The sequence below is a fragment of the Triticum dicoccoides genome, chromosome 4B, assembly GCF_002162155.2.
Source record: "Triticum dicoccoides isolate Atlit2015 ecotype Zavitan chromosome 4B, WEW_v2.0, whole genome shotgun sequence".
Taxonomy (NCBI): Eukaryota; Viridiplantae; Streptophyta; class Magnoliopsida; order Poales; family Poaceae; genus Triticum; species Triticum dicoccoides.
The window spans coordinates 418,583,891-418,597,393 of NC_041387.1; the positions used below are offsets into that span (position 1 = coordinate 418,583,891).

The window sequence follows — 13,503 nt, forward strand, 5'->3', positions numbered from 1 at the left end:
CACATGGGCCGCGTGGGGCAGGGAACCAGCCCCTGGAGGGCTGGGCGCCCCCCCTTGGGCCCATGCGCCTAGGGTTGGGGGGGAACCCTAGAGGGGGCGCCCCCTTTGCTTGGGGGGCAAGTCCCCCCTCCCTGGCCGCCGCCCCCCTCTAGATCCCATCTAGAGGGGCCGGCCCCCCTTGCCCCTTCCCCTATAAATAGAGGGGTGAGGGGAGGGCTGCAACACACAACCCAAGGTGCAGCCCCTCCCCTCCCCAACACCTCTCCTCCTCCGTCACGAGCTTGGCGAAGCCCTGCCGGAGTGCTGCTTCTCCACCAACACCACGCCGTCGTGCTGCCGTTGGAGCTGTCTTCCTCAACCTCTCCTTCCTCCTTGCTGGATCAAGACGGAGGAGACGTCGTCCGTCCCGTACGTGTGTTGAACGCGGAGGTGCTGTCCGTTCGGCACTTGGTCATCGATGATCTAAATCACGTCGAGTACGACTCCATCATCACCCTTCCCTTGAACGCTTCCGCACGCGATCTACAAGTGGTATGTAGATGCAAACTCACTCCCTTGACTCGTTGCTTAGATGAACTCATATATGGATCTTGGTGAAACCGTAGGAAAAAATTTAATTTTCTGCAACGTTCTCCAACAATGATCGAGGTGGATTATGGTGGAGGGGGGCACCGCACACGGCTAATAGATCAATGATCAACTTGTGTGTCTTGGGGTGCCCCCTGCCCCCATATATAAATGAGCAACAGGGGGAGGCGGTCTGCCTAGGAGGAGGGCGCGCCAAGCGGGGAGTCCTATTCCCACTAGGAGTAGGACTCCCCTTTTCTAGTAGGAGTAGGAGAAGGGGGAAGGGAGAGAGAGGAGGAGAAGGAAGGAGTGGGCGCCGCCCCTCCCCCCTAGTCCAATTCGGAATAGGCTTGGGGGGCGCGTGGCCCAGCCCTAGCCAGCCCCTCTCTCTCCCCTAAAGCCCACTAAGGCCCATATACTCCCCGGGGGGTTCCGGTAACCTCCCGGTACTCCGGTATTTATCCGGTGACCCCCGGAACCCTTCCGATGTCCGAATATAACCTTCCAATATATCAATCTTTATGTCTCGACCATTTTGAGACTCCTCGTCATGTCCGTGATCTCATCCGGGACTCTGAACAACCTTCGGTACATCAAAACACATAAACTCATAATACTGATCATCACCAAACATTAAGCGTGCGGACCCTACGGGTTCGAGAACAATATAGACATGACCGAGACATGTCTCCAGTCAATAACCAATAGCGGAACCTGGATGCTCATATTGGCTCCTACATATTCTACGAAGATCTTTATTGATCAAACCGCATAACAACATATGTTGTTCCCTTTGTCATCGGTATGTTACTTGCCCGAGATTCGATCGTCGGTATCTCAATACCTAGTTCAATCTCATTACCGGCAAGTCTCTTTACTCGTTATGTAATGCATCATCCCGCAACTAACTCATTAGTCACATTGCTTGCAAGGCTTATAGTGATGTGTATTATCGAGAGGGCCCAGAGATACCTCTCCGACAATCGGAGTGACAAATCCTAATCTCGATCTATGTCAACTCAACAAGTACCATCGGAGACACCTATAGAGCACCTTTACAATCACCCAGTTACGTTGTGACGTTTGGTAGCACAAAAAGTGTTCCTCCGGTATTCGAGAGTTGCATAATCTCATAGTTATAGGAACATGTATAAGTCATGAAGAAAACAATAGCAACATACTAAACGATCAAGTGCTAAGCTAATGGAATGGGTCAAGTCAATCACATCATTCTCTAATGATATGACCTCGTTAATAAAATGACAACTCATGTCTATGGCTAGGAAACTTAACCATCTTAGATTCAACGAGCTAGTCAAGTAGAGGCATACTAGTGACACTCTGTTTGTCTATGTATTCACACATGTAGTAAGTTTCCGGTTAATACAACTCTAGCATGAATAATAAACATTTATCATGATATAAGGAAATATAAATAACAACATTATTATTGCCTCTAGGGAATATTTCCTTCAAAATAGACCCAGGGGCCATGGGTTTCACTAGATGCTTCTCTCTTGAAGGAAAATAATACGTGGGTGAGCAAATTACTGTTGAGAAATTGATAGAAAAGCGCAAAGTTATAGCAACATCCAAGGCAATGATTATGAATATAGGCATCACGTCCGTGTCAAGTAGACAGAAATGATTTTGTATCTACTACCATTACTCCACACATCGACCGCTATCCAGCATGCATCTAGAGTATTAAGTTCATAAGAACGGAGTAACACCTTAAGCAAGATGACATGATGTAGAGGGATAAACTCAAGAAATATGATGAAAACCCCATCTTTTAACCCTTGATGGCAACAATACAAATACATGCCTCGCTACCCCTACTTTGTCTCTGGGTGAGGACACCGCAAAATTGAACCCAAAACTAAGCACCTCTCCCATTGCAAGAAGAACCAATCTAGTGGGCCAAACCAAACTGATAATTCGAAGAGAAATACAAAGATATCAAATCATGCATATAAGAATTCAGAGAAGATTCAAATAATAGTCATAGATAAACTGATCATAAATCCACAATTCATCGGATCTCGACAAACACACCACAAAAGAAGATTATATCAGATAGATCTCCAAGAACATCGAGGAGAACATGGTATTGAGGATCAACGAGAGAGAAGAAGCCATCTAGCTACTAGCTATGGACCCGTAGGTATGTGCTAAACTACTCACGCTTCATCGAAAGGGCAATAGATTTGATGTAAAAGCCCTCCGTGATCGAATCCCCCTCCGGCAGGGTGCCGGTAAAGGTCCCAAGATGGGATCTCACGGGTAAAAAAGGTTACAGCAGCGGAAAAGTATTTTGGTGGACGCTTCTGGTCGTTTGGGAATATTTCTGAATTTATAGGCCAAAGATTAGGATTGGAGGAGTCCTGTGGGCCCACAAGCCAACCCCCCCCCCCTCCTAGGGCGCTCCCTGAGGGCTTGTGGAGCCTTTGGGACCCTTCTTCCTTCCTTTCAAGTCCCACGTGTGCTTTCTAGTCCAAGAAAAATCATCGCGAAAGTTTTATTCTGTTTAGACTTCATTTGATATTCCTTTTATGTAAAACTAAAAAACAAGGGGAAAAAGAAACTGGTACTCGACTCTGGGTTAATAAATTAGTCCCAAAAATAATATAAAATATCATATTAAACATCCAAAACAGATAATTTAATAGCATGGAACAATAAAAAATTATGGATATATTGGAGATGTATCAAGCATCCCCAAGCTTATTTCCTACTCGTCCTCAAGTAGGTAAATGATAAAAACAGAATTTTTGATGTGGAATGCTACCTAACATATTTATCCATGTAATTTTGTTTATTGTGGCATGAATATTCAGATCCATAAGTTTCAAAACAAAAGTTTAATGTTGACATAAAAACAATAATACTTCAAGCATACTAATAAAGCAATCGTGTCTTCTCAAAATAACATGGCCAAAAAAAGTTATCCCTAAAAAATCATATAGTCTAGATGTGGTCCATCTTCATCACACAAAGTATTAAATCATGCACAACCCCGATGACAAGCCAAGCAATTGTTTCATACTTTTGATGTTCTCAAACTTTTTCAACTTTCACGCAATACATGAGCGTGAGCCATGGATATAGTACTAAATGTGGAATAGAATATGGTGGTTGTGGAGAAGACAAAAGTAAGGAGATAGTCTCAAATCAACTAGGCATATTAACGGGCTATGGAGATGCCCATCAATAGATATCAATGCGAGTGAGTAGGGATTGCCATCAATGGATGCACTAGAGCTATAAGTTGAAGCTCAAAAAGAAACTAAGTGGGTGTGCATCCAACTCGCTTGCTCACGAAGACCTAGGGCACTTTGAGGAAGCCCATCACTGGATATACAAGCCAAGTTCTTATAATGAAACTTCCCACTAGTATATGAAAGTGACAACATAGGAGACTCTCTATCATGAAAATCATGGTGCTACTTTGGAGCACAAGTGTGGAAAAAGGATAGTAACATTGTCCCTTCTCTCTTTTCTCTCATTTTTTTGTTTGGGCTTCTTTGGCCTCTTTTTTTATTTGAGCTTCTTTGGCCTCTCTTTTTTATAAAGTCCGGAGAGTCATCCCAACGTGTGAGGGAATCATAGCTTCCATCATCCTTTCCTCACATGGGACAATACTCAAATAATGATGATCATCACACTTTTATTTACTTACAACTCAAGAATTACAACTCGATACTTAGAACAAAATATGACTCTATATGAATGCCTCTGACGGTGTACCGGGATGTGCAATGATCAAGAGTGACATGTATAAAACACAAATACTATATCAACTACATGATCATGCAAAGCAATATGACAATGATGGTGTGTGTCATAATAAATGGAACGGTGGAAGTTGCATGGCAATATATCTCAGAATGGCTATGGAAATGCCATAATAGGTAGGTATGATGGCTGTTTTGAGGAAGGATATATGGTGGGTTTAATGCACCGGCAAAAGTTGCGCGGTACTAGAGAGGCTAGCAATGGTGGAAGGGTGAGAGTGCGTATAATCCATGGACTCAACATTAGTCATAAAGAACTCACATACTTATTGCAAAAATCTATTAGTCATGAAACAAAGTACTACACACATGCTCATAGGGGAATAGATTGGTAGGAAAAGACCATCGCTCGTCCCTGACCGCCACTCATAAGGAAGACAATCAATAAATAAATCATGCTCTGACTTCATCACATAACGGTTCACCATACGTGCATGCTACAGGAATCACAAACTTTAACACAAGTATTTCTACCAATCCACAACTACTCACTAGCATGACTCTAATATCACCATCTTTATATCTCAAAACAATCATAAGGAATCAAACTTCTCATAGTATTCAATGCTCTTTATATGAAAGTTTTTATTATATCCCTCTTGGATGCCCATCATATTAGGACTAAATTCATAACCTAAGAAAATTACCATGATGTTTAGAGAAACTCTCAAAATAATATAAGTGCAGCATGAGAGTTCAACAATTTCTATAAAATAAAACCACCGCCGTGCTCTAAAAAGATATAAGTGAAGCACTAGAGCAAAATTACCTAGCTCAAAAGATATAAGTGAAGCACATAGAGTATTCTAATAAATCACGATTCATGTGTGTCCCTCTCAAAAGGTGTGTACAACAAGTATGATTGTGGCAAACTAAAAAGCAAAGAATCATATGGTGAATAAAAATATAGCCTCAAGTAAATTTACCAATAGACGAAGAAGAAAGAGGGCATGCCATCTGGGGCATCCCCAATCTTAGATGATTGGTTCTCCTTGAATATTAACTTGGGGTGCCTTGGGCATACCCAAGCTTAGGCTCTTGCCACTCCTTATTCCATAGTCCATCAAATCTTTACCTAAAACATGAAAACTTCACAACACAAAACTCAACAGAAAACTCATGAGATCCATTAGTATAAGAAAATAAATCACCACCTTTTGGTACTGTTGTTAACTCATTATTTATTTAAATTGGTGTAATATATACTGTATTCCAACTTATCCATGGTTCATACCCCCCGATACTACCCATAGATTCATCAAAATAAGCAAACAACACATAGAAAACAGAATCTGTCAAAAACAGAATAGTTTGTAGTAATCTATAAACTTCGTATACTTATGTAACTCCAAAAATTCTGAAAAATTAGGAAAACAGAGGAAATTCCTATATCAATCTTGTGCGAATGATTCAGGATTTTATCAAGTTCCAGTAGCTCAGATCAATTATGTTTCTGGGCGCAAAAGTTTCTGTTTTTCAGCAAGATCAAATCAATGATATACCAAAGTATCCCAAAGGCTTTACTTGGCACAAACACTAATTTAAAACACCAAAACACAATTACTACAGAGGTAATAATTTATATTCTCATAAAAATAGAAAATAAAAATATTGGGTTGTCTCCCAACAAGCGCTTTTCTTTTAAAGCCTTTTTAACTAGGCGTTGATAATTTTAATGATGCTCACAAGAAAGACGAAAAATTGATGCACAAAAAGAGCATCATATAGCATTGAAAAACAAGTTTAAGTCTAACATAATTCCTATGAGTCGGCATTTTGTAAGCAAACAAATTATCAAGACAAGCAAAAACTAGCATATGCAGGGAAGAAGTAAGAAACAATAGCAATCTCATCATAACGAGAGGTAATTTAGTAACATGAAAATTTCTACAACCATATTTTCCTCTCTCATAATAATCATGTAGGATCACAATCAAATTCAACAATATAGCTATCACATAAAATTTTCTCTTCATGATCCACATGCATGCAAAGTTGTCACTCTTCCAAAATAGTGGGATTATCATCAAATAAAGTCATGACCTCTCCAAGCCCACTTTTATCAAAAATTTCATAAGATTGATCATTATCCAAAGTAGTGGGATCATTATTACCTAGATTTGACACTCTTCCAAACCTACTTTAAATATTATTGCAAACATTATTATCAATATCATATTCATCATGAGGCTTAAACAAATTTCAAGATCATAAGAAGCATTATCACCCCAATCATGATCATTACAATAAGTAGTGGACATAGCAAAATTAGCATCCCTAAGCTTATGTTTTGCATATTATTAGAACAATTGACATTAATACAATTTATAATAACATCATTGCAATCATGCTTTTTATTCAAAGATCTATCGTGAATCACTTCATAAAGCACTTCATCACAATTTCCAGATTCACGGATTTCAAGCAAAACATCATAAAGATAATCTAGTGCACTCAACTCACTATCAATTGGTTCATCATAGTTGGATCTTTTAAAAAGATTAGAAAGTGGATGCAGATCCATAAACTTTTTGCTTTCTGTTCTGGAATATATACACAATTATACCAAACAAACGAGCAAACAAACAAAGTAAGACATAAAGGCAAACGAAAAGAAGGCAAATAAGAAGGCAAATAAAAAGGCAAATCTTTTTGTATTTTTCTGAAATTGTTTTAGAAGTGGGCGGGGGGGAGAAAATGAGAGGCAAATGGCAAATAGATGATAGTTTATGATGGGTACTTAGTAGGCTTGATGTAGATCTCCCCGGCAATGGCGCTAAAAATTCTTCCTGCTACTTCTTGAGCTTGCGTTGGTTTTTTCCTTGAAGAGGAAAGCATGATGCAACAAAGTAGAGATAAGTATTTCCCTCAGTTGAGAACCAAGGTATCAATCCAGTAGGAGATACAAGCAGGTCTCCAATCTATGCACCTGCACAAACAATCGAACACTTGCACCCAACACGATAAACGGGTTGTCAATCCCTTCACGGCCACTTGCAAAGGTGAGATCTTATAGAGATAGATATACAAGCTTACTAAAATGTAAAACAAAATAAAAGTAAATAAATTGCAGTGAGGTATTTTTGGGTTTTTTTGGTTTATAGATCTCAAAATATATGATGGAAAATATACCCGGGGGCCATAGGTTTCACTAGAGGCTTCTCTCTTGAAGGAAAATAATACGATGGGTGAACAAATTACAATCGAGCAATTTATAGAAAAGTGCAAAGTTATGACGATATACAAGGCAAGGATTATGAATATAGGTATCACGTCCGTGTCAAGTAGACCGAAACAATTCTGCATCTACTACCATTACTCCACACATCGAATTCAGCATGCATCTAGAGTATTAAGTTCATAAGAACGAAGTAACGCCTTAAGAAAGATGACATGATGTAGAGGGATAATTCAAGCAATATGATGAAAACCCCATCTTTTTACCCTTGATGGCAACAATACAAATACGTGCCTCGCTACCCCTACTTTGTGACTTGGTGAGGACACCGCAAGATTGAACCCAACACTAAGCACCTCTCCAATTGCAAGAAGAACCAATCTAGTTGGCCAAACCAAAGCGATAATTCGAAGAGAAATACAAATATATCAAATCATGCATATAATAATTCAGAGAAGATTCAAATAATATTCATAGATAAACTGATCATAAATCCACAATTCATCATTTCTTGACAAACATACCGCAAAAGAAGATTACATCGGATAGATCTCCAAGAACATCGAGGAGGACATGGTATTGAGGATCAAAGCGAGAGAGGAAGCCATCTAGCTACTAGCTATGGACTCGTAGGTCTGTGGTAAAGTACTCACGCTTCATCGGAAGGGCACTAGGGTTGATGTAGAAGTCCTCCGTGATCGAATCCTCCTCCGGCAGGGTGCCGGAAAAGGTCCCAAGATGGGATCTCATGGGTACAGAAGGTTACGGTGGTGGAAAAGTATTGGTGGATGCTTCTGGTCATTTGGGAATATTTTTGAATTTATAGGCCAAAGATTAGGGTTGGAGGAGTCCCGTGGGGCCCACAAGCCAGGGGTGCCCCCCTAGGGTGCACCCTGAGGGTGTGTGGAGCCCTCGGGACCCTTATGCCTTCCTTTCCAAGTCCCATGTGTGTCTTCTGTTCCAAGAAAAATCATCGCGAAAGTTTTATTCCGTTTGGACTCCGTTTGATATTCCTTTTCTGTAAAACTCAAAACAAGGAAAAACAGAAACTGGCACTAGGCTCTGGGTTCATAAGTTAGTCCCCAAAAATAATATAGAATAGCATATTAATGCATATAAAACATCCAAAACAGATAATATAATAGCATGGAACAATCAAAAAGTATAGATACATTGGAGACGTATCAGCCACACATAACCACGACAATTGCTTAGCCGTGTGCGGCGCCCCCTCCACAGTTTAGTCCCTCAGTCATATTTGTGTAGTGCTTGGGCGAAGCCAAGCGGACATAGCTTCACCATCACCGTCACCACACCGTCGTGCTGCCGGAACTCATCCACTACTTCACCGTCTTGCAGGATCAAGAAGGTGAGGACACCACCGAGTTGAACGTGTGTTGAACGCGGATGTGTCGTACGTTTGGTACTCGATCGGTTGGAGCGCAAAGAAGTTCGACTACATCAACCGTGTTAACAAACGCTTTCGCTTGTGGTCTACGAGGGTACGTAGATACACTCTCCCCTCTCGTTGCTATGCATCTCCTTGATAGATCTTGCATGTGCGTAGAATTTTTTTTGTTTTCCATGCAACATTTCGCAACAGTGGCATCCGAGCCAGGTCTATGCTTAGATGGTTTGCAACAGTACTTAGAGTGGTGATTTCCTTTGTTATACTAAAGGATCTCACGAAGGTTTTTGGTAAGTTTTGTGTGATTGAAGTTTTCAAGTTTTGGATGAGATCACAATGGATGAAGGAATAAGGAGTAAGAAGGGCCTAAGCTTGGGGATGCCCACGACACCCCAAGTTAATATTCAAGGAGAAACAAGCAACTAAGCTTCGGGATGCCCCGAGTGGCATCCCCTCTTTATTCTAACGACCATCGGTATTTTACTTGGAGCTATGTTTTTATTCGTCACATATCATGAGTTTTGCTTTGAGCGCCATGTACTATATGAGTCTTTGCTTGTTTTGCTTTCTAGTTTTTCACAAGTATCCTTACTAGACACATCTATTTGAGAGAGCCAAGTTATGCTATGATTTGTTAGAATTGCTCTATGTGCTTCACTTAAATTTTTTGAGCCATGGAATTGCTCTAGTGCTTCACTTATATCTTTTTTAGCACGGTGCGCTTTATATTTTTGAAGAAATGCTATCATGCTTCACTTAGATTTGAGAGTTAGTATATTTTTGAAGAAATTCTCTCATGCTTCACTTATATTATTTTGAAAGACAAAAAATTTTATGCTCATGTTGTTCACTTAAATTTGCTTGAGCTAGCAATTGCAATGTATGAAACTAGTCCCAAAGTGATAGATATTCAAGAGGGATATAATAAAAACTTTCATGAAGATTATTGGAAAAAATAAACTTGATTATTTGTAATAGTTCTGAGATATGATGATAGTGATATGTGAGTCATGTTGGTGATTAATTATGCTTTAGTAAGAATATTGGTGTTAAGGTTTGTGATTCCCTATGCAAGCACAAAAGTCAATAGTTATGCAATGAAATTACATCCTACTTATGGTGCATTATTCGGTGTTAGTTATGCTTAATGCTCGCTATGTGATTTTTTGTTTCTTGGTTGGTTGCTTCTCAATCTTTTTGCTAGCCTTCCACTTGTACTAAGTAGAAATACTACTTGTGCATCCAAAATCCTTTAACTAGTTTTTCCACATGAATCCATCATACCTACCTATATGCGGTATTTCCGTGCAGTTCTAAGCAAATTTGTATGTGCCATCTCTAATTTTCGAAATAAATTTCCTTTTTGTGTGCTCGTACCGCTCATGAAGCGGTAGGGGGTGGCCAATATTTTCCATGCTAGATGTGTTATTCTTAAGATGAGTGTTTATTCACTTGTCATTGCATGAGAGTGTGGCGGTAATAGGGATGCAAAAAACAAATTTACTTTATGTTGTCAAATAATAAATTTCTTGGAAGCTGTTGGTATTATGAAAGAATGGTGGAAAAACTAATAAACTTTATTTTCTATTAGGGAACCGCCTATGATATATCTAGCATGGAAAGTGTTGGGAATTACTCGTTCATTTTTGTTGATGGGAAAAGTATGCCTCTCAAAAAAAATATCTCTTAATTTAAGCTTTGAGCTCTGGCACCTCTACAAATTCCTACTTCCCTCTACGAAGGGCCTTTCTATTTACTTTATGCAATTTTTGTTTTCATTTGAGTCTCCTTCTTCTCTTATAAAGCACCAATTAAGGGGCACTATGATCGTACGTGAGCATTGGGTATAGCTAATATGCGAGTGTGTTTCATGAATGGATCAATGATTGAACATGATGGGCTAGGGATAACTTTCTTTAGTGTTGATATTTTGAAAGACATGGTTGCTTGTTCATATGCTTGAGTGTTAAAATCTTCATGTCAAAACTAGACTATTTCTTTAAACCATACAAAAGTCCATATGTCCATGCTACAAAAGAAAATAATATGCGATGAACATGTTAGGCAACATTTCACACTACACCACAACACTACATCCCCGTCAGCTAGGTGGGTCGGAAATACAGCTTCCACCGACATACAGTTGGTCAGGAAAGACTAATGCCGACCAATCATGTCTGTTAGGAAAAGTCCAGACGGGAAAACCCTTTTCCGACTGACATATCTTTCCCGACACACTGCTTGATGGCTAAGGGGTATTTTCCCCGACCAACAGTCTGTTGGGCCTACCATGGGCCTTTCCCGACCAACAGTCCATTGGGGTAACCATGGGCCTTTCCCGACCGACTATCGGATGGGTATTCTTTCCCGACCAACATTTTGTTGGGCCTGTTGTTAGCCTTTCCCAACCAACTGTTTGATGGTGTTTGTTTTGCCAACCAACAATCTGATGGCATTTTCTTTTCCCGGCCAATAATTCGTTAACATTTTGTTCAGCCAACCACAATTTTAATTAGCATATGGTACTGATTGTCACATACATATAGGTCATGTGTTCTAAGCATAACCATCAAGACATCATACATCAGGTGCACCAAACCATTTTTATTCCATTAACTAATTGTCACATACATACACTTCAGTCTGTTCTAAGCACCAAGACAAGACACCATACATCAGGTTTACAGAATGACAGCAAAAAGACGCAAATATGAGACATCGGTTGTACAAAATGAAAGCTAAAGCATCCAGTTGACGCGGATCGCCGGCTTCATGGTTCATTGTGAGTCCAGTCCTTATGTTTGCTTCCTACAGAAGTTAAAGAAGTCTCAATTATTAGAATGTTCAATTAGTTTATGAAATTGAATGCAGCCACAATTCATATCTGCATTATGCACACACAAGAACACAAAATGAGGAATACGCTTATCTAATCTATAAAAGTAGCATTTCGAAACATGAAGACCACCAATCAACTCCCAGTAGTGGCCATGGATGTGGCATAGAAGCTCTCTGTCCGACTGCTGAGCATTTAGTGTTCCCGGGGACATACTTAGTTACTGTGCATAGGTACCAGCAGCCAATATTCCAACACTTGTTTCCAAAAAAATAAACATACAACTTTACAGATAGTGGATACAGTGAGCTGAAAGTTAAATACTCCCTCCGTTCCTAAATATTTGTCTTTTTAGAGATTTCAATAAGTGACTACGTACGAAGCAAAATGAGTGAATCTACACTCTAAAATATGTCTATATACATCCGTACATGTTGTCCATTTGAAATCTCCAAAAAGACAAATATTTAGGAACGGAGGGAGTATATATATACACTGAGCTGAAAGCTAAATATATATAACTGTGACTTTTTAGTAGATATACAGATTTACTGGATTTAGTTTTGACTTGTATATGCCATGATAATTGAAATCGTTAGTATTAGATGATATACCTGTTGAATATGGCTCAAAAGGGTAAATATTCTTGATTGTATAATCAAATCCAAACAAAATCCATCAAAATCAGACATTTACAGCAAGTAGGCTAGGACCAATATACTATGCACCAAATAGTTCCTATTGAGATGCAATTACATCAATCATACATGTCATTGCTTCAGCCTACACTACAGTAGTTGTCGAGATAGAGAACAATGCAGAAGAATTAGAATGCTCCATGTTGATATAGTTCACGATTAGTAGCAGCAAAAGTACATAGCTGGAGGGGTCTAACAAAGGTGAACTTATTTGCTTACATAATTGATGCAGTAATATAGAAAATTTAAACTCAAAAGATTTTTTTTCCATTTCATGAACCTAAGGAATAACATGTTGCCACTCAACATCTGTGGCAGTATCTGCGAACGGTGGCATAAAACCCCTATGTTTCTAGAAAGAAACAAATATACACAACAATAACCGTGGCAATCCAGTTACAAATTTCACGAGAATTGAGCAAACCGTTGAGCAATTTTTTTCTTGATCTCTTTCAGCTAAATACTAATCATTCTGGATTATTACTTGTAGATAGTAAATGATTGTAAACCTGGAATAAAAAGTCACTGCACCAAGAACAAGGAATCTCAGACTTTGTGTTTCCCACCCCATAACACATCTTTTTTTTTAGCAATTTTTTTGACTTTATCAAAAAATCTCAGTCTAGGAGAGATGTTCAACACAAAAAGTCTAGTTACAAAAGTAGATTCTTGACTTTGGTGTTCAAAGCTAATCTATTTCCTAGCTGGCCTTTATGTACCCTCATGTATGATATATCCTTGCTGTTGCTTCTAGATAATAAAACGAATAGAAACAGTTGCATGCCACTTGTGCAATTCAGAGAATAAAAACATAAAATACCTTGTTTTCGTTCAGTATATAGAGAATGAAAAAAATAGTTAATAATATGATGCCCCGTTATAAATATAACTAAGCGTAAAACTGAAGTTGTACAAATAAATCTAGTTGCATCTCAGTAGTAAATCAGATTTGATGGGCAGGATAGGGAGATCTAGTTGCAGACTGAAGCAATCCGCAAGAACTCACCAACAGTTGGGGG

At 39.3% G+C, this 13,503-nt stretch overlaps 1 long non-coding RNA gene across 3 annotated transcripts in view; it reads right to left on the reverse strand.

Annotated features, from left to right (window-relative positions):
- Positions 1-11,533: 11,533 nt before the first annotated feature.
- Positions 11,534-13,503, reverse strand: part of LOC119290634 — a 3,704-nt gene continuing 1,734 nt past the window's right edge. For all 3 annotated transcript variants that reach the window (XR_005141933.1, XR_005141934.1, XR_005141932.1), the window contains one exon: positions 11,534-11,758. This is a non-coding gene — a long non-coding RNA (uncharacterized LOC119290634). The remainder of the gene's footprint in view (positions 11,759-13,503) is intronic.